Source organism: Lissotriton vulgaris, chromosome 1_1, assembly GCF_964263255.1.
Source record: "Lissotriton vulgaris chromosome 1_1, aLisVul1.2, whole genome shotgun sequence".
NCBI lineage: Eukaryota > Metazoa > Chordata > Amphibia > Caudata > Salamandridae > Lissotriton > Lissotriton vulgaris.
The window spans coordinates 569,862,312-569,884,210 of NC_141685.1; the positions used below are offsets into that span (position 1 = coordinate 569,862,312).

The following is a 21,899-nucleotide window of genomic DNA, read 5'->3' on the forward strand; positions in this document are numbered from 1 at the left end:
AAGAACTGAACTCTAGGCCAATTGTTTTTATATAAAAAGGTATAGTTGTTTTATTTTAGAACCAACAGGTATCAAAATATACTTTTCTCAATATGAATGACTTTGGGTAATTGTGGAGAAGTGTGGCTCAATGATTAGAGCAAACAAAACAGGTGATGGACAGAATGTGGATCAATGTCACACATTCACCCCAGTCCAAAGATCTGGGCCCAAATCCATCATTTTGTTGCACTCCACACCACCCTGGGTTAGACAATGGCGATATGCAAATCAGCTCTGACCCTGTGCCCCATGGGAACAGTCCAGTCCGAACTACAAAAGCCATGTCCTTCCCAGAACGGAATCAAGCATCCGAGGACAGGGTGGTGTGGAGTGCAAAAAAACGATGGATTTGGGCCCAGATCTTTTGACTGGGATGAATGTGTGACATTGATCCACATTCGGTCCATCACCTGTTTTGTTTTCAATGATTAGAGCGGCAGACCCTGATGCAGAGGTCTAGACCGGGACCAGGGTTCAATTCCTCGCCTCGGCGGGTCTTGGGCTCAAAATTCCACGGGCCTGATAATTCTCGCATCGGTGCCTATTCCAATCATGGAGTCCCACTCTGCAACTCTGGTCAATAGCTTGCTTAATCTCCACAACGGCCCCCACAACGCTAAGGATGCCTAGCCTCCACCTGGGGGTGCCCAGGAGTGGACACCTCACAGGGAAAGCCAGGATGGGTTCCACAGCGGTATTCGTACAAGCGCCTTAAGACCCTTGCGGGTGAGTAGTGCGCTATACAAGTATCAATTTACATTTACATTACTTTGCAGACAGGCAATAGACTTAGTAAGTACAGTAGTTACTGGGGTTGCAGTAGGCAACACAATTCTAAATACAATTTAACATTGAGCTCAATGGGGTTTTCTATAAAAATGCAATAATTACTTTCAGTATTACTTTGCTAACCACAGGACTGGATCCTGGATTCAGTCCTGGGACCTAAGCTGTAAACAGTTAAGTAAAAGCGTTTTGGTCACAGTGGTACTTTTTAAAGGATATAAATGTATTTTCAAAGTTGACACTTAGAAACTTTTCAGAGAAAAACTAGCAATTCAAGTCACAGGTAAAGTAGGGTTCGAGGCATGTGGGCTGCTAACATTCATATCTTAGCATTAGATCGCCACCTAGTGTTGGGTCCGGATGATCGCACATTGTTGTCCTGGAAGAGTCTTCGAAGTATCCTGAGATGGGTGGCTCCTCCCCTGGACTACAGTGCGCATGGGCATCGGCTCCATCCCCAGATTGTTTTTTTCCGCCATTGGGTTCGGATGCGGTCTCGACGTCTCTCCGTCGGAACCGAATAAACATCTAATTTAACGGCCAAAAGGCTTTGGGTTCTTTACGTCGGTATTGTTTGCGTACGGTCTCGAGTTCTTCCGTCTCTCGGAGCCGGAATCAGCGGAGTTTTTACTACTCTTCGGACATCGAGGCCTTCTCATCGCGACTCGACAATAAGTTCCCAACATGGAGCGGAGCCCGTTTAAGCTCTGTCCGCTCTGTGGGTCCAAATACCCACATATAGACGTGCACCCGGTCTGTAATAAATGTCTTTCGCCAGACCATGACGAAGGAAGTTGCAGGGCCTGTGCGAGTTTCAGGTCGAAGAAAACTCTCACGATTCGGCGCGCGGTGCGCCTTGTGGCCAAACAGGCGGCCCCGGATCCAGAAAACATCTTCGACGACCAAGAAGAGGAGGACCGGAGCCATCATCTTCAAATCTCCCCACCTGAGACGGAGGTCGAGGCCGATCCGGAATATGACGACGACGGAGTCGTGGGTCAAGGCCTTGAATACGTCGACGAGGTAGGGGACGACGATATGGTTTATGGGGCCGCGGAAGATAGCTCAGGGGACGAGCTATGCCCCGAAGTTGAAGGACATCAGGAGAGGGTCGCGGGATCGCCTGTCGGCCTTACCCAAGACCCTGTAGCGCAAGCCACGGCCCCGCCTGCTGGCCCGGCCACGGACATACTTGCGGCGCCGAGGGTTTCGAAACCGAAACTGAAAGCAACGGTCTCGACTGCACCTAAAATGGCCGACCCGAAACCGAAAGTCAAGGACTCACTCGTCCCTAAGATGGCGGTCGCAACGGCAAAAACAAATAAACCGGCGGCCTCATCGACTCCGTCGACCTCCGGTCCGCAGAAGCCGAAGAAACACGGCGATTCCTCAGGGTCAAAATCGGCGCCGGAGGAGAAATCCTCTAAGAAGGGTGGCACGCACAAGACAAGCGCGCCGGCGCAGGCAAAGCCAGCCAAGGCAACCGACACAGCCCCGGCTCCAACGGGGACATCTGCGCATCGCTCCAAGGACTCGGGGTCGGCGCCGTCCATCCCTCCAAAAGACCAACGGAGCGTCGCATCCGAAGGCAAGGCCGCCTCGTCGGTGCCAAAGACATCGGTCACCGACGCATCTCTCGTGGCTGCTTCACTACAAAGAATTAGGGAGAAGGCTCTTTCTTCGTCGACGCCAACGCCATCGACGCAGAAGGCGGCAGACGTCCCGGTCAAGCCAGCAAGTAAACTCCTCTTCCTTCTACCGCCAAAAGTGGCACCGAAGGCCTTCTCATCGAAATCGACGCCAAAGAAGTCGGAATCTTCTACGGCATCTTCGGGTCAGGTGCTCGACCCAGAAGGGGATTCGGAGTGTTTCATAGACGCGGACACGGGGAAGTTAACCCTTTACAAAAGGAAGATCACTTCGCAGCCGGTGGAATCCTATGTCATCCCCCTAAAGAAGAAAAAAGTTTCCACAGGACGCCTCAGGCCTCATGGAACCTATCCAGCCTCCTCTGGGAAGGAGCCCAACACCGTCTCCAGACCACTCTGAAAGTGAGGGCTATGGTGAAGATGAACAATACACGTTCCCAGTAAATGAACCTGATGCACAGCCAGATTCTTATTATGTCACTGGGGACCAAGGCACCCAAGATGTGGGACAAGACCCACAGACTTTCAGTACACGTGCATCCCCTACAGAGGATTCTGCAGGTTTTCATGCACTCATTGAGAGGGCAGCTGCTAATCATGATGTGGACATGCATGCTGACCCAGTTGAGGAAGACTTTCTATTCGACACCTTCTCAGTTTCGGAAAGAACTGTAAAGACCCTGCCTATGCTCAAAGGGGTCCTCAAGCATGCTGCGGACATCTTTAAAGAGCCTATCAGGGCGAGGGTGGTCAACCCACGTATTGAAAAAAAGTACAGACCAGCGCCTGCAGACCCTGCATACATTCGAGGACAGTTGCCGCTTGACTCCCTGGTGGTAGCAAACGCACGCAAGAGGGCCAACTCCCAAACAACGGGTGAAGCTCCTCCCCCGGATAAGGAGTCCAAAGTGCTAGAGGCAGGAGGCAAAAGAGTGGCTGCACAGGCTGCCAATTTCTGGCGTATTGCAAATACACAGGCACTACTGGCACGTTATGATAGATCACATTACGACACACTAGAGCAGATTGTGGAACACCTGCCTCCGCAGTTTCAAGAGGGCACCAAAATGATTATACAAGAAGGACAACTGATCTCCAACGCGGCCATAAAGTGTGCACTTGATGCCGCGGACACAGCCGCTAGGGCCATTAACACCAGTGTCATGCTCAGAACCAGGCTTGGCTCCGCATATCGGGGTTCAAACCTGACATTCAATCAACCATACTTAATCAACCAGTCAATCCGGATAAACTGTTTGGTCCAGATGTTGACACCACCCTGGAAAAAATTAAAAAAGACACTGAAACTGCTAAATCTATGGGGGCCCTACAATCACAGCAGTTTCGTGGCAATAATTTTCGTCGCTCAGGTGCCCGTGGAGTCACCAGAGGACAGTTGGGTCAACAGTCACAGTTCCCTAGAGGTGGAGCACAATCCTCGTACCCCAAACAAAACAAGAGGGGCTACAGGGGAAACAGCAACAAAGGACGTGGCAAAGGAGGCAACAATTCACGCTCCTCTGCCCCAAGCAACCAGTGACTCTCTGTCACTGCCCCCCGACCATTTAACACCTGTCGGGGGGAGAATACAGCAGTTCCTGCCCGTCTGGATCAACATCACCACAGACAGGTGGGTGCGACAGCTTATCCAGTACGGTTATTGTCTAGAGTTAAAGTCCACTCCACCCAACATTCCACCAAGGCAAAGACCTATGTCCGCAGAGCACTTGCACTTATTGCAGCAGGAAGTGTTGGTGATGCTGCAAAAAGGGGCAATCGAGCTCGTGCCAGAGGGAGAGGAAGGAACAGGGGTTTATTCCCTGTACTTCCTCATTCCAAAGAAGGACGGATCTCTCAGACCAATTCTGGATCTCCGTCCCCTCAATCTGTACATACTGTCAGAGCATTTCCACATGCTTACACTGCAACAGATCCTTCCTATGTTAAACAAAGGAGACTTCTTAGCAACCTTAGATCTCAAGGATGCTTATTTCCACATTCCGCTACATCCGTCCCACAGAAGGTACCTCAGGTTCACTATCCAGGGCACGCATTATCAGTTCAAGGTCCTACCCTTCGGAGTCACCACTGCCCCAAGGGTGTTTACCAAGTGTCTGGCGACAGTAGCAGCGCACCTCAGGAGGCAGAACATCCATGTCTACCCCTACCTCGACGACTGGCTCGTTCAAGCCAGGTCGGAACAGCAGTGCGCCGCGGACATGTCGACTACCATTCACCTCCTTCACAACCTGGGTTTCTCGTTGAATTACCCAAAGTCACACCTTCAGCCGGCACACGTCCGGCAGTTTCTGGGTGCGACAATCAATACCCTGACGGCCAAGGCGCAACCAAACCAGGTCAGGATAGACGGCATACAGTCTTTAATCCAGAAGTTCAGACCGGGACACTCACTTCCAGCAAGAGTGTTCATGCAGTTGATAGGCATGATGGCCTCCTGCATCTTCATAGTCCCTCACGCACGGTTGCATATGCGCCCGCTCCAGGAGTGCTTAGCAAATCAGTGGACACAGGCTCAGGGACAACTAACAGACCTAGTGTTGGTTACCAGTCGGGCATACAACTCTCTGCATTGGTGGACTCCACACAACCTTTGCAAAGGCCGACTGTTCCAGGAGCCAGTGCCACAGGTTATCCTGACAACGGACGCATCTCTCCAGGGATGGGGAGCTCATCTGCTCACTTACACGGTGCAGGGACTATGGACGACGCAGCAGCAGAAGATGCACATCAACTATCTAGAACTGATGGCGATCTTCTTGGCACTCAAGTCCTTCATTGTACATCTGTGCAACAAGGTGGTGTTAGTCCGGACGGACAACATGACCGCGATGTACTACATCCAAAAGCAGGGAGGAACCCACTCACCACAGCTGTCTCACCTGGCTCAGAGCATGTGGAAGTGGGCCATTCAGAGGAACATCTTCCTCATGGCAGAACACCTCCCAGGGAAGGACAATCAGATGGCGGATCTGCTCAGCAGATACAGTCATCAAATGCACGAGTGGGAGATACATCCATCGGTACTCCAGCCGTACTTCCAAAGGTGGGGTCGTCCAGACATAGACCTGTTCGCCACAAGGGAGAACGCAAAATGCCAAAGCTTCGCCGCCAGGTTCCCACACCCCCAATCGCAGGGCAATGCGATATGGATGAACTGGTCAGGCAAATTTGCTTACGCTTTTCCCCCGACACCTCTGATACCACTGGTGGCGAGAAAACTAAGGCATGACTCGATGACACTCATCCTAGTTGCTCCAACGTGGGCGCGCCAAGCCTGGTACACCACGTTCCTCGAACTCTCAGTGGTGCCGCATCAAAGACTGCGCCTCACGCCCAGACTTCTGACGCAGAACCATGGAGAAATTCAGCATCCAGATCCGCAACAGCTCAACCTAGCGATCTGGCTCCTGAAGTCTTAGAGTTTGGATACCTCAACCTACCTCCTGAATGCATGAACATCATCAAGGAGGCGAGGAAACCGTCAACCAGGGCATGCTATGCCGCAAAATGGAAACGTTTTGTCATTTACTGTGCAGACAATGACATAAACCCGCTAGACGCATCTATCCCTAACATCATTTGCTATCTGTTACACCTTTATAAGTGCAAGCTAGCGTTCACTTCTATTCGGATACATCTATCCGCCATCGCAGCTTACCTTCAAAATAGGCAGCACCTCTCGGTCTTCAGGGTGCCTGCCATTAAAGCGTTTCTTGAAGGTCTGAAACGAGTCATTCCCCCAAGAACACCGCCAGCTCCGGTGTGGAACCTCAATGTGGTCCTCACCAGACTGATGGGACCACCATTTGAGCCAATGCACTCGTGTGAACTGCAGTTCCTAACGTGGAAAGTTGCTTTCCTAATTGCTATTACATCACTAAGGCGTGTTAGTGAGCTGCAAGCGCTCACAATACAAGAGCCTTTCATCCAGATTCATCCAAATAGGGTAGTGCTACGTACTAACCCCAAATTCCTTCCAAAGGTGGTGTCACATTTTCATCTCAACCAAACTATCGATTTGCCGGCATTCTTCCAGAACCCACAAACGGTGGCAGAAAGAATGCTCCATACGTTAGACGTACGGAGGGCATTGATGTACTACATAGACAGGACACAACACTTTAGGAAGACGAAACAACTCTTTGTTGCCTTCTCACCACAACACAAAGGCAACCCAATTTCCAAAACTGGAATAGCCAGATGGATTGTTAAGTGCATTCAAATCTGTTATCATAAAGCCAAGCGCACTTTAACAATACCCCCAAAAGCACACTCCACACGCAAGTTGGGGGCATCCATGGCTTTCCTAGGAAACATTCCTCTAGAGGACATTTGCAGAGCAGCCACGTGGATTACACCACATACCATGACAAAACACTACTGTGTTGATGTACATTCCAAACAGCAAGCGGCTGTAGGGCAGGCTGTTCTCAAGACACTTTTTCAGGTTTCTGCAGCTGGCACGGGCAACCGCCGCTGATGGAGGGACTGCTATGTATTCTATGCTAAGATATGAATTTAGCAGCCCACATGCCTCGAACTGAATATGCTACTTACCAGTATGCATCTGTTCTTGGCATGTAGGGCTGCTAACATTCATATCGCCCACCCTCCTCCCCGGTGCCTGTCGCAGCTGCAGATATACTATTGTATTCAATCATTAGCATGGACATCCTTTACACTTTTCACTCCATCCTCTGCCACAATGGCGAAAAACAATCTGGGGATGGAGCCGATGCCCATGCGCACTGTAGTCCAGGGGAGGAGCCACTCATCTCAGGATACTTCGAAGACTCTTCCAGGACAACAATGTGCGATCATCCGGACCCAACACTAGGTGGCGATCTAATGCTAAGATATGAATGTTAGCAGCCCTACATGCCAAGAACAGATGCATACTGGTAAGTAGCATATTCATTTTCGTTACTTTTGTAATCCTGTACTGGACTCCTAGATCCAGCATTGGGACGTCTACCAAAGACAGGTAAGTATTTACGTTTCAGCAGTTGGTGCAATTTTTAAGGAATATTTGTAATTTGCAAAAATTGACACTTAAAAGAAATTTCATAGAAAAACAGTCAATGGTTTCCTACGGAAGAAAATGCAGGTAACTGATAAGTACTGTTAAGATTACTTTTGCGGTTCAGCACTGACTTAGAAAGTACAGCACTGGCTTCTCTCCTGATCCCAGGGGAGTATTTCGGAAATCGTTATTCGGCTGATTTTAGAGGAATATTTTAAAGTTGCTAAAATCGACACTTAGAAGAAATTTCAGTGAAAACCAGTCAATGTTAACTCACTTTTCTTCCATAGGCTATCGGTTTTCAGGTGAGTACTCGACTGGTGAGTTTAAGGTTCTGGGCATAGACTCAGGGGTCTCCCAGCATCAGAAAGGTATAGTTGTTACACCCTCAGCGGCACAGGGGTAGCCGGGTGCAGAGAGAGCAGGCCCAATGCAATCCAATTTAGGGTAGGGGGCAGATGTTGGCTGCAAGCAGGCAGGCCACGCGGCTGTGGTAGTTGAGCTCCTGGTCACTTACTCAGGACAAGTGGGGAAGTAGAGTAGGGTTGTAGTTGCACATCCAGCGGAACTCGGCCGGCTGGGTGCAGAGTACTTTTGAGCCGTCAGGTGATCTGTTATCCAATTGGAAAGTTACAAAGTGAACAAAGGCTGCAGGCTGAGGGACGGAGATTTTTCAGGTGCGACCACCAGTTTGAGAGGTAAGCTGGGTTCTTGGAGAAGAGGTGAGTACCTCAAAGGAGGGCACAGGGGGCCGTGGGGCGCCGGGTGCAGGGGTGTCTTTGGGTGTTGGGAAATCTTACCCTCGGCTGGTCGCGGTTGGGGGGGGGGGTCCCTGGTTCTGAGGCTGCAGGCGTCGTCTGGGTCATCGAGGAGGGTCTTTGGGCACTGGACCTCGGGTCCCAGTCGCCGGGGGGACGTCCTCGTGGTGTTGGGTCACTCGGGCACGGGCCGGGCTCAGAGGGTGCAGAGTGGGCTGGATTTGCGGTCCGTGGCTGGCACCAGGGATATGGTTGTTGTAGCAGAGCCTCTGCTCAGGTGAGTCCCAATCTTGGAGAGGGTCAAGGCAGGCAGGTCTTCCGGGTTTCCAAGGTTGCTGTCCGCAGCAGGGGCAGGTTACAGGGTCGACAGGCGGGTAGGGCTGGGGCCAAGTCGGTGGGTATCGTCCTGTAGCTAGCAGCTGCACGACGGGTGGTCTTCTTGATCTTCTTTCTGGTTTTCTTATCGGGATCTGAGGAAGGAAGGTTCAGGGTGTCCCTAAATACTGAATTTAGGGGTGTTACAGGTAGGGCAAGGGCAGGGACCAATAGGTCCCTGTCCTGGGGTGGGTACACCCCCTAGCCTGCTCCTCTCCTGTGGGAGGGGGGCAGGAGCGTAGCTGTGATTGGACAGAGCTCCCCATCTTCAAGATGGCCGGAGCCCGGGGTCGTGCTTCACCTCGCCTCTCCCACCTGAGGGGTGGGGCTGGCACAGGCCTTCCCCCCCCACCACCCCTCCTCCTTCCTGACGTAGGGTTTCCCCGACAGTCTTCCCACCAGAGTGGGGGACAGAATTGGTGAGGGCGAGTTGCTGAGTACACAAGTGGCCTGGAGAAGCTCACAAGGGCGGCAGGCTTTGAAGCTTCCCCCTGCCCATCCTAGGGGAGGAGACCTAGCACCTCGCCCAGGATGTGCATTGTTGCAGGCCCAGGAGAGCGGGGGCTCTCCACCCAGGGGTCCAGCAACATGTCTGCTGTGTGGCAGCCTAGGCAGCCTCTCAGTCCAGATGTGGATTGTAGGTTAGGTTTTTCAGGGGCCATCTGTAAGATGCCCTCTGGTGTATTTTACATTAAATCCCACACTGGCATCAGTTAATGTTCTGAGAAGTTTGATACCAAACTTGTCAGTCTTCAGTGTAGCCATTATGGTGCTGTGGAGCTCGTAATGACTACCTCCCAGCACCATATACTCTTAATGGCATCACTGCACTTAGTGTCCTGGAACGGCCCTTGGTACTGTAGGGGCACGGGGCTCATGCTCCTGTGCCCACATCGCTGGCATAGGGCACCCAGCTCGAGGGGTGACTGATGTATGCCAGGGCAGTGGGTTTTGAGGGCATAGCACACAGCGATGTGTGCCATGTCGACTGTTTAATTTTGCACTTAGACACTCAACCTGCAAAGGCAGTGTGTGGGTTTCAGGGTACAGGGCCCCTAAGGGTGGCACAATAAGTGCTGCAGCCCTTAGGGGTCTTCTCTGGTCACCATGCCCTGGGTACCTAGGGTACCATTTACTAGGGACTAACAGGTGGCCAGAAATGCCAATTGGGTTTTAGTTTCAACACAGTTTAGGAAAGGAACAAAGCCCTGGGGACCTGATTGGCAGGATCCCAGGGAACACTCAGTCAAAGCACATCAGCTGTTCAGTAAAAAGTGGGGGCATACCAAGGCAAGAAAGATGGCACTTTCTCACAACTGTCAAACAGGTTCATTTTCCAAAAGTAATAAGAATATAGAACATCAACATTTTTCAATGTTGCAACTCAAGATTGTTTTTCTTAGGTACCCACAACAATGAACCTGGAGCTAAAGGTGACACTAGTTTGTTATAATTCTACCTCAACTGTCAGAACCAAATTCAGAGGGGCCACGGGGAAAGAAGGGTTTACTGGGCCCAACCGAGGTTGTTGGGCTGTTTACTCGTGATGTCCTTGGGTCACCCTACTGTGGATCATGCTCAGTTGGGTCAAGCTCCTTCTGCATCTGATTCTCAATTGGTAACTTAGTGCAATCAGTCAAGGCTCCCTCAGAGGGAAGTGTAGATACAGATCAGTGAACATGTCACAACTCCACATGCACACAGTGCCCACAGTAAATAGATGTCCAGTCAAATACTTATTTTTATAAAAAGTATTTTAATTCTACACATGCAAAGTTACAATGACATTCAATATGCAGTAACATAGTCCCTCTTGAAGTAGGCACCCTAGTAGTTGTCAGGCCACCCTGCCGGTTAGTTACTAAGTTCTCATGTAATTAGTGTGCGGCTACGTCTCACTGGCATTCATTAAAATCCAGGGAATGTAAACTTCTTGGCCTTTTTATGGGGCATACCACATTGGACTCACTTCATAAGTATAGTCACTTAGACTATAGTAGAGTTGCCAAAGCCGGTATATACCATGGGGCCTGGTTGGCCCAGTTTTCTGCTCCAGGAATACGAACCCTGGCTGCGGTACAGTGCTGCTCCTCTACAGATCAGCAAAGTCGAGCTGCTCGCGTTCACTGTCGCAGCTCCTGAAAGGCGACTTCTCTATCCCTCTCCTCTTACCAGTTCCTGATGAGTGCTCTGGCTTCAGCCACATGCAGTAAGTCTTAGTCTTCCTTCCTGGGGGATGGGTGGTCTCCTTGTTCTGGTGGGGTTTCGACTGCATCTTCTCTCCTAGGGAATGAAGCCTCCTGAGTCTTGGTTGTAGCAGCAAGTTGGGTTCACGGGCAAAGATCTGGACAACTGGCCTAGGTGTTTCGAGTGGGCCCCCGGGGTCACTCTAACAAACCTCACTGTCTGGTCATGCTGGCCTCAGGGTGCCTCCTCTACGTCCCCTCCTGACACACAAGCTTGCGATAATGTCCTGCACTTGGGTGACTGCCTAATCAATGCGATGCAGTTACTCGGCACACAGCAGCACCTCCTGGCTTACTGGGTCTCCACTTCAACACACTGCACATGGGCAATGGCCTGATAGGTTCAGCACTGTCCTTCGTACCCAGGGGCCTTTCTTGGCATACAAGGTCACCAAAGTTCACAAAGCAGCACACAGGCAACAGTCCCATTGGTGCAGTGCAGTTCCTTACACCTTGCTCTGGAGTTCCACAAGACTGGGCTGCTCTCTGGCTCACGCTACCTCCACCACACTCCTCTCGCTCACGGACCCTTCGGTCTTGGCGAGCAAGCAGGTACTGGTGCTTTGGATTCCAGGGCAGATGATTTTGGTTTCCCAGCCTGATGTCCCCTCACCCAGTAGGCTGGGCCTCTAGTCCTGGTCACAGGCAGAAAGCCACAGAGCTTCCCTTCTTGTGCAACACAGTTGGCTGCTAGGCAAATGACAAAGTATGGGTTCTCAGACTTTCCTACCTATAGTTCTTTTCCAGACATCAAATGTGATTTAGGATCTTTTATGTTGGAGTTCTACTTCTTTGATATGGGCATTTGTTCCTCTCACCCTTCCCTCTAAAAGATGTCTGTTACAACAGGAATGACGCCAATGCTGATTATGCTCCAACAAGATTCATGGGAGGGACCAGAGTTCACACCTGAATGTCCGCCACAGTAATCTGTGCACCAAAGGGTAATCCCGGGCCCTCAGCCCTACCCATTATGATTCTCTTATCAGCCTTATCTGCCTCTCCCTGCGATGTGTCAAGGCCATTTCCCTGTAATCTGTTTCTGAATCAAAGATCCCTTCATGCACAGGGTGTGCCCAGCTCCCCCTCATCCAGTGTTTCTCACCCAGCTTACAGAAATCCAGCAATATACAGTTGTCTGGGGAGATACCTCTGCTCCTCATGTTTTCACCAGGTAGGCCTAGGCTTCCTAAAATAGAACCCAAGGTCCTCCTTGTAATGTACCTGTGCAGGCATCTCTGCACTCAGCATACATTCACATCACACTTGTCTAGTGCCCAAGTACCATGCTATCACCAGCATTTCCACATTCAGTTCACACACTCAATCTGAGCTTTGACCAATACCACAGTCTCTGTACTGCTCCAGTGTGTCACATTAAACACTTTCTACCACCGCACACGCATTTACCATGTGTCCACTGTTCCACACTGCACTCTGTGTAGTGTATTTCCTGCTCACTCACATGCACTAAGCGAGTTTTCACTGTGCACACTCTTCTACGTCACCCCAATGTAGGCCAAGGGTGAGTTGAACACACAGCGACAGAACTTTTAAGAAGGTAATTGAGCCGTTAAGCCTCACTCCAAAGACCGTGTATAGAGACCTGGTCACTACTTCTAATCATCGCACGATATGCTGCCACCACGGCACTTGTGCTGTTTAACTCCTGGTGAAGGCAGTAGCCTTCCACCTCTATGATGGTGGTGCTTTGGGCACCTCTCCCGGTCCAATATGATGCAGTCAATGAGGCAGGCCTATCATGTCGCACACACATGATCTGTGCTTACCTATGACAAAAAGTCCGCATTAGGGAGCCAGATAACAAAACACTTGGGCACTCAGGGCAGCGGTGCAAGTCTGTACCATGCAGAGGACTTTTCCGTCCCAACAACAACCATTTATTTTCATTCAGAAGATCATTTATTTTGTGATCGCTCGTGATAGCATTCATTTAAATTGGGAAAACCTTACTGGTATTCTTCTGAAACTTTATAAGTTAATTATACTTTGAATAAAAAACACTGTATAATTAAACTCAAGTGAAGAGAAGAAAAAAGCAGCACCATTGGCTCCCATTAAAAACTCTAAACTTGTACTATTGTAGGGCAGAATGTGCTTCTAAACCACATTGTTCCTCCTTTGACAAACTGTCTTATTACCTGATCACGAGCATCCACTCATCATTGCTTCTTGAGTAATCCACTTCTACTTCAGCTCTGTTGGGAAAGTCACTTTCAGTTCACTTAATGTTATCAACTTTGTTGAAGAAAAACCAGCTACTCAAGGTTTTCTGCACCTCCTGAGTAAATTTTGTTTCATAGATAATGACAACCTATTTATCCTAACTATAAATGACCACTCACCAGCCGCTTAAAATCATTCTCAACGAACTCTATAGTTATGAGAAGTAGAGTTCATAACTGGCTCTCCTATTCCTAGAACACATTTATTTGCATATTTGAAGACTCTATACGCCCATTTCCTGGAGATGTCTTACAACTGCGTTCTGAAAGCAGTGTCTTATCTAGGTAAAAGGTCAGTCCCTAAGAACCATTATGTATGTAATGTAGGGAAGGATATAGGTGAAAGGTTGCAGTGCTACCTGCACCTATATAGGGTATCTATATGGAATATACCACCACCCCTCAAAAGCTCTGTTGATTATACCACCTGACTCTGGCACAATCAGATTTTTGATTACCACCCCTTCAGTTACTCCCTCCTTCCCTTCTGCTCATAGCAGATTTTTTTTTATTCAAGTACCCCCATTATCCAGTATTGGGGTATCTTTCATAGTTTCAAATGCCTGAATCATCCCCCGTCGCAGAGGTGGGAGTCCCACGGTATATAAAAAAACAGTGCCAAAAGTAAATTACAATTGTAGGCCCTATGAGAAGGCCTGATGCCTAGATTGTAGTAGCCTATCTACCTCGTTATGCTAAAAAGACCCAAGTCTTTGCACCAACCAATCCGCTCACAGCACCCTTTAGAACCCTCTCTGCAGAGCCAGTTCTCCTCAGATTTTCACCGCATGTCGTGTGGAAGGGAGTCTCCCTGAGTCTTGACTCAGTTTTCTTCATCAAAGCTTCAGGATGTCTGACAAGAAGGCTTGTAGAACATGCGAGAAAAAAAGGGTCCATGTTGATGACCAACATAAGGACTGCATTTATTGCCTTTATCCTAAACATGAGGCAAAAAATTGCAAGATCTGCCGCACCTTCCCTTCTAAAACTTTAAGGGATACGGAGGCCAGAGTACTTTTGTGTTGAAAATCCTCTTCTACGGATGATGACGACAGAGCCTCTACCGCCAGTAAGAGAGCGAGATTTCAAGAGGATAATTCAAGTGAGTGGAGAAAACGGGTTAAAACCTCCCACTCCACTTCAGGCTCTTCACAGAGATCTCCATCTAATATCTCTGGAGCCTCAGCCACCAAGGAATCTACTAAGAAAACAGTGAGTAAGAGCTCTTCTGTCTCCTCACATGTGACTACCATTTCTACTTCTTCATCTACAGCTATGATCTCCACTACAGCCATCACTTCTCCTATCCTGCCTACAAGAATCTGTATTGTGGCTAAAAGAACCCTCGTCGACGACAACCTTGACGACGAAAAAGTACTAGTTGACGAAGAAGCCCTCGTCGACTAAGAAGCCCCTGTCGACAGTCATCTATGGTACCGTCGACGAGATGTAAATACGCATCTGTGTGGGCCTGATCCAAGAATTCAAGGACCCATCCAGCGAGGGTCTGGATAAAGGCAGCAGGCAAAGTCCTTGTACCGATCCAGAAGTGATCGGTTAGGCGAGAGTGAATCTTGAGTAGAACGGCGAGCAGCGATCAGGCCCACACAGATGCGTATTTACATCGCCTTGCCAGGACGTCCATCCTTGGCCATCCGACTCAGTCCTTCATGGATCTCCTCGCTACCGACGATAGCTGGCTTGTCTTACTGGACCCTTGCCTTCCACCTGTTTGCCTTCATTACCAGCACTGCCTCCAACCCAGTCCTGAAGAAGATCCCGATTTAAGTGGATCGAAACGCCGTTGACCGTTCAGCGCGATCTTAGGTGCGCCTCACACAGTGGTTCACGAACTTTCCAACTGAATAGGAACGAACCCTTCAAACTACCTGGAACCATACTGTTATTCATTCACTGTACATATTTTTACACCAGTCACTATGCGCCTTCCTTGCCGAGCACATTGTCACCTGCGTCGCTACCTTGTTTTTCACTCCTCCACCTTGAGCACCAGTCACAATTTGGCTTGTTATCAATCGCTTTTAATTTGTATACCGCAGTGCTGTCACACCTGCCAATTGTCTTGTTTTTCCTTTTTTCCTCAAATTTTCTATATAAATGATGCCATGAGCACATACAATAATCAAACAGAGTCTCTTTACTTCCTTTCAATAATGTTGTACACATATCCTTCCTAATTGTCTTTGAATTACACCAGTTGGGATATCATATGAATGTACCATACTTTCAAGAAGAGTGGCAGCGGATTACATCCGATCAGTGGGTACTGGACTTAGTACAACATGGTCACACTCTGGAGTTTGTCTCCAAACCACCAATAACTCCGCCCAGGGGTCCCCCTCCCCCTCGTCTTCACTTATTGTTGAAGGAAGTTAATTTGATGCTCCTCAAGAACGCAGTAGAAAAAGTTCCAATACATCAGAGGCAGACAGGCTTCTATTCCAGATTTTTCCTCATAAAAAAGAAATCAGGGGAATGGCGACCAATCCTAGACCTGCGCAAACTCAACAAATATCTCAAGAAGCAGGGTTTCCGCAAGGTCACTCTTTCGGAAATTCTTAATTGCCTCAACAAGGGAGATTTTATGGCGTCCTTGGACATGGAAGACACATACATCCACATCCCAATCCATCCAAAACATCGAAAGCATCTCCGTTTCACTGTGGCTGGCGCCCATTATCAGTTCAAAGTTCTCCCATTTGGCCTCAAGTCGGCGCCAAGGATTTTTACAAAGTGCCTAGCCCCTGTAGCAGCAGCACTATGCTCATCAGGGATCCAGGTTTTCCCGTACTTGGACGACTGGCTAGTCAAATGTCCATCAAAATGCAGGGTGCAGAGCGACATAAGTGTGCCGCAATCTCTTTGCATCCCTAGGTCTTACTTTCAATGAAAAGAAGTCTCAATTGGTTCCAAAAAGAATCCTACTTTTCCTAGGAGCTTGTCTGGACACAATACAATGCAAGGCATTCTTGTCTCAAGAAAGACCGCTCCGTCTACAGGCATTGGCCATAAAGCTATCCAAAAGAAAGTCACGTTCGGTTCTCCTCTTTGCTTCACTTCTGGGAATGTGTTCCTCAGCCATAAACCTCATTCCGCTGGCATGTCTCAAAATGCGGCCTCTACAGAAGGAGCTACATCTTCAATGGCAGCAAGCGACCGGCTCCTTCGAGGACATTATCAAAGCCACCCCACGTATAGTGAATGGTCTTCAATGGTGGACACAGCTTCACAATCTAAAACAAGGACTCACATTCTTGCAAACTCCTCCAGACTACGCCCTGACGACGGATGTGTCCATGGAAGGCTGGGGAGGCCATCTCCAAGACTTGCAGGTGCAAGGCAAATGGTCTCAAACACAAGAAATGCCACATCAACAGTGGAGTTGAGAGCCATCTTCCGCTCTCTACAAGTGTTCCTCCCCAGAATTGCGGGGTCTTCAGTCCTGGTCCGAACGGACAATACCACCAGCATGATTTATATAAACAAGCAGGGAGGGACAAGGTCAGCTACACGATCAAAAGAAGCTCAAGAGTTATGGGAATGGCTAATGCTTCACAACATAACTCTCAAGGGGAAACATGTCAAAGGTCTGCACAATACACTGGCAGACAAACTGAGCAGATCCTTGTTGGTTTGCCACGAATGGGAGCTGGACAACACACAATTGATCAAGGTGTTTCAGACTTGGGGCAAGCCAACGTTGGATTTATTTGCGACCCTCCAGAACAAGAAATGCTGGTATTACGCCAGCAGATACCCTCAACAGGAGTCAAGAGGGAATGCCCTGTCCATGCGATGGTCAGGGATCTATGCTTACGCCTTTCCTCCGATCCCGCTGATCCCGCGAGTGTTGCGCAAGATGAAATTGGAGAGCTGCCGTCTCCTTCTGATTGCTCCCAGATGGCCTCGTCAATATTGGTTTCAGGAGCTCATGTTGCTGTCACAGGAGCGTCCGATCAAACTTCTACCGGCTCCAACACTACTGTCACGCAACGGGGTCGGATACTTCACCCAGACACTCAATCTCTGAAATTGCACGCATGGCTTCTAACTTCTTAGAATTCCAACACCTACAAATTCCTCAAGACTGCCGGGACATCTTGAAGAAAGCACGAGCCCAGAGCATGTTGAAGACCTATCATCTCAAATGGAAGCGTTTCTGTTCTTGGTGTGCTTCAAACGCTTTACACCCTTCGAAGCTCAAACAGAGAAAATTCTGCCTTATCTTTTACATTTGGCTCGCTCTGGTCTTTCATTTTCGTCCATAAAGGTCCATTTAGCGGCTTTATCCAGGTTCAGGAAAGGGGCTGACACTCCATCACTATGCTCTTCGTCACTGATAAAACAGTTCATGAGGGGTCTTTTCCGGACTTATACTCCAATTACACCTTCACCACAGGAATGGTAACTCAACACTGTCCTCTCAAAGCTGATGAAGCACCCGTTCGAACCGATCCACAAAGCCGACCTCAAATTCTTGACATGGAAGGTCGCCCTGCTTTTAGCCCTAACTTCTGGCAGAATAATAGGAGAAATTCAGGCTTTCACTATCAAAGAACCTTTCTTACATTTTTCTTACATTTTTCTGAAGAGTATGTTACTCTCCGAACAAACCCAACTTTCATACCCAAAGTGGGCGCTAGGTGGCGCACAGGTGAATGGCCGCCATTAAGCGAGGCTCTCACCGCCCGGCGTTCGAAATCCTCCATTTATCCTGTTAAATCGGCTTCCCAGAGGGTCCCAACAGCAGCGATCCCTGTCGTGGGCCCCCAGAACATAGTTTGTAAGTTTCAGGGAGATTGCTGCAGCAGAGCCCCTGTTGTCGCTTTGGTACGGTAGACGGCGGCTGGTCGCGGAGCGGGGCCTGAGAGCCGGCCGGCCCTGCCGATTACGTGAGACCGCGGCGCGGAAACACAGGCTGCGCAGAACAGGAACTGCAGTATGGAGCATCGTGCCGACCTTTGGTTTCCGGTCGGTGGCAAGTAGCTGGTGCCGCGTACACGTATGAGAGCCCCCCCCCCCCCCCCCCCACCCCCGGATTAGGAGTGGGGGTCGAAGGGAACCGCACGAGCAACAGCGATAATGGGGGGAGGGGGGGGGAACGACCACGGCCCCCGCATGGCCCAGATAACAGCGCAGGCTTTGGTCGTGCGGACGGCTAACGCCCCCCCCCCCCCCTTCCTTCTTGACTCTGCGGCCTCATTACGGTGCAGGGAGCCGCAGGAAGCGGTCGTATGGAGCTGATCCTGCTGACTTACTGGGGGATGCCCCTGCTTTGAGCCTAAATAGAAACTATAAGGGACTGCACACGTGGCCCATGCGCTTCCTACACGCAACACTTTCCTGCTACACTGCTTGCCCTACAGTGCCCCGACTACCAGATCACGTTAGCCTGAGGGGGACTTCCTGGAAAGTGGCCATACTGTTGATCCACCTGACCCCCAACCTTGCACCAGTAGTGCCTCTTGAGCGACCCAGTGGCAGGTGGCCTCACAGGCTGTTTGACGAGGGACAGTGCTGCAGGGACTCTGACTGGGAACCCACGTCTCTGCACTGGAGTTGACATCCCCCCCCCCCCCCCCCCCCCCCACCCCGCGAGTTGCAGGCTGCCCCCTCATTGCGGAGAATATAAGAGTTTGTCACTACCTGGACTGGGCACACAGGACTGCCTATACGGCATCATGGGCAAGAATGATGCAAAGCAGCCTAAGCTCAGCTTTGAGGCACCCCGGCTTAACGCCCGGACGGGGCAAGAACAGCCTACGGCCCTGGCCACCAGCAAATCAGCTGATACCGCTGTGGTTCAACCCACAGAAATACAGGACGTCCTACGAGAAGTGCGCCAGGGGTTTGCAACAATTGCGGACAAGGTCGACAGGCTACCAAAATGGATGTCCACGAGGAGCGCATAACAGAAACGTAGAGGCGCATATCGGATGCGGACGATGTGGTGGCAAGTCATACCTCGCAGCTTTCTAGAATGGATAACTTACTCCACGTCATAGCTGCCAAGAATGAGGATTTGGAGGCGAGGCGTCGAAGGAACACCATACGTATTTTTGGGATTCCGGAATCCACGAACACTGGTCGAATGGAAGAGCATGTTGAGGCTTCTGCTGGCCGCGGTGGGGACAGGCTTTCTCCTCCCAATTCATGGTGGAGCGGGCGCACAGGTCGATGGGACCTAGACCCAAGCCTGGTGTGACCCCGAGGCCCATAATTGCCAAGCTGCTAAATTACAGGAACCGAGATGTTGCATTAAGGGCAGCCCGTGGCAAGCAGGCACTCTTTTCTCCTTCAGTATGTTCCTAGACTTCACACCAATAGTACAATAGGAACGGCGAAAATTCCTAGACGTCAAAGCAAAATTGCGAAAAAGCCCAAATTGATTATGCCCTCCTGTACCCGGCAAGGCTGCGAGTGACCCATCAGGGTCGCCAACATTTCTTTACCAAACCACAGCAGGCGGACGAGTTTCTCAAGCACCTTCGGCACACAGCCCGATTGACGGAGGGAGAAGATGAAGGTTGACAGTCGATAGAGGGGGCAGGGGCAGAGGAACAGTAAGTTACCCTACACTATGCTAGATTTCGCATATGCATCGTTCCTGTACGCACGATTGGCTCAGATTGGGATAAAGACTGTTTGAACTGTGGCCTAGTAAAGACAGGATCCCCTCTGGACTGCTGGTAGATGCCTCGCCGGGCCCCCCAAATACTCATAGGAGTTGTAGTGTGTCTTAACACGGGCTCCGGGGGTGTGGGGAGGTTTGTGTTGCCGCCTAGATGACCTCCATAGGGTGTTCCCCTTTCAATGTCTGGCCACAAGAGCTGGCGGGAATTTTTCTTTGTTTTGGTTTGATTGATTGGATGGGTGGGGGGGGGGGGGTGGGATGGTTCACTATGCTGGCGAGTTGGGGTTGCTTCAGTGGGAGGGGGAAGGGTCGGGGGAGGGAGCAAAGGGAAGCAGTAACTAGTTCTGGTTTCACTGTTAGATTCATGTTAGGTACACACAGTGTACGGCCAATAAATGGTGATTTAAAGTTGAAGCTCAACATGCACTGTATGCTCAGCGACTTATAGAGTGCGCTTATTTTGTTAAACTGAGGAGATATGCCATTTGGTGGGATCGTCCAGTGATGTTCAGGGAAGATATTGCATGATGTGGGGAAGATTGGGTGTTGAATCGATCACACTGGTTTGTTGTTACGGGCCTAATGTCGATGACCCAGAGTTTTTCTTTTGGTTGTGGGAAGCAGTGAGAGCTATTGGGTCGAACCACATTGTATGGGGGTGGGGATTTCAATGTCACATATGCGCCCACCTGGGACAGATCTCACCCTGCCCCACGACACCACACTAAGGCAGATAGTTTACTCAAAGATATCATCTCAGAACATCAACTGCTAGATGCATGGAGGCACTTAAACCCCTCGTTGAGGGAGGGCACGCATTTTACAGCACATGCGGCCACTTGGGCGAGGCTTGACTACTGTTTTGTCACTCGGAGGCTTGGACCTGCCATCTGTACGGTAAAGCACTTGGCCCGGACTTATTCGGATCATGCACCTGTTAAGCGAACACTCATCTGCGGACTTCAGCCCTCCACGCAGCGCTTGGCGAATGAATCCCCGCATGCTGATGGAGGCAGTCTTCCAGGAAGAACTGCGTGAGGAGATACTTGATTTTTTTGCACGCAACAGGGGTTCAGTGCCAAGTGTAGAAACCATATGGGAGACCTTTAAGGTAACACCGAGAGGATTCTGTATCTCCTCCGAATATAAACTTCAATGACTTTCTGGGAGATGTTGCTCTTGGCTGGTTAAGCGATGTGCATCGTAAATTCCCATGTGCTCTGTTCGTATTAGATGAGGTCCGTGAGGCCATAATGGGGATGCAGTCTGGGAAGGCCACGGGCATGGACGGTATCCCCGTAAAATTCTACAAGACTTATATTGATGTCATGGCCCCGATCCTTCGCGAAGTCTATGAAGAGTCACTAGAGGTGGGAACACTCCCACCCCATCTATGAGAGAAGCTTTGATAATATCCTTGTTGAAACCAGAAAAGCCGACTCACCAGTGCCAGCCGCTTTCCTTGATTAATTCTGATGCCAAAATCCTAGCGAAACTCATAGCCAAGCGGCTGAACCTTTTACTGGACCACCTCATCCTTCCGGATCAGTCTGGGTATGTCCCCGGGAGGGCCACCTCTCCTAATTTGAGAACCCTATTCACCCTAACGAATAATATCGCCCCTGAATTGCCGCGATATTTGTAGACGCCACTAAGGCTTTTGATTCTATTTAATGGCACTTCATATTTGCGGTAATGAGCCGGATGGGTTTTCCACCGCTTTTTAATCATGGATTCGTCTCCTGTATCACAGGCCGGAAGCCAAAGTGCTAATCAACGGCCAAGTGTCTCCAACGTTCTCGATTACTAGAGGTACGCGCCAGGGCTGTCCTCTGTCCCCCTTACACTTCGCCCTGGCCACGGAACCTCTTGCAGCCCGATTGCAACATCACAATACTATGGCTCTGCAATGCAACATGAGACCAATATTAATCTCAATGTTATGCAGATGACATCACTTTATATGTGAAAGACCCACAGCACAATCTAAATACGCTCCTGCGAGAATTCATTGTTTTCGGGCAATTCTCTGGCGTCGGGATCAATTGGGGAAAGTCGTGCCTCTTCCCTTTCACTGACTCAGTGGCACGCTTTCCTT

At 49.9% G+C, this 21,899-nt stretch overlaps 1 protein-coding gene across 2 annotated transcripts in view; it reads left to right on the plus strand.

The window, feature by feature from the left end:
• The window catches only part of GTF2B (general transcription factor IIB), a 163,087-nt gene that overhangs the window by 74,754 nt on the left and 66,434 nt on the right, over window positions 1-21,899 (plus strand). The window lies entirely within an intron of this gene.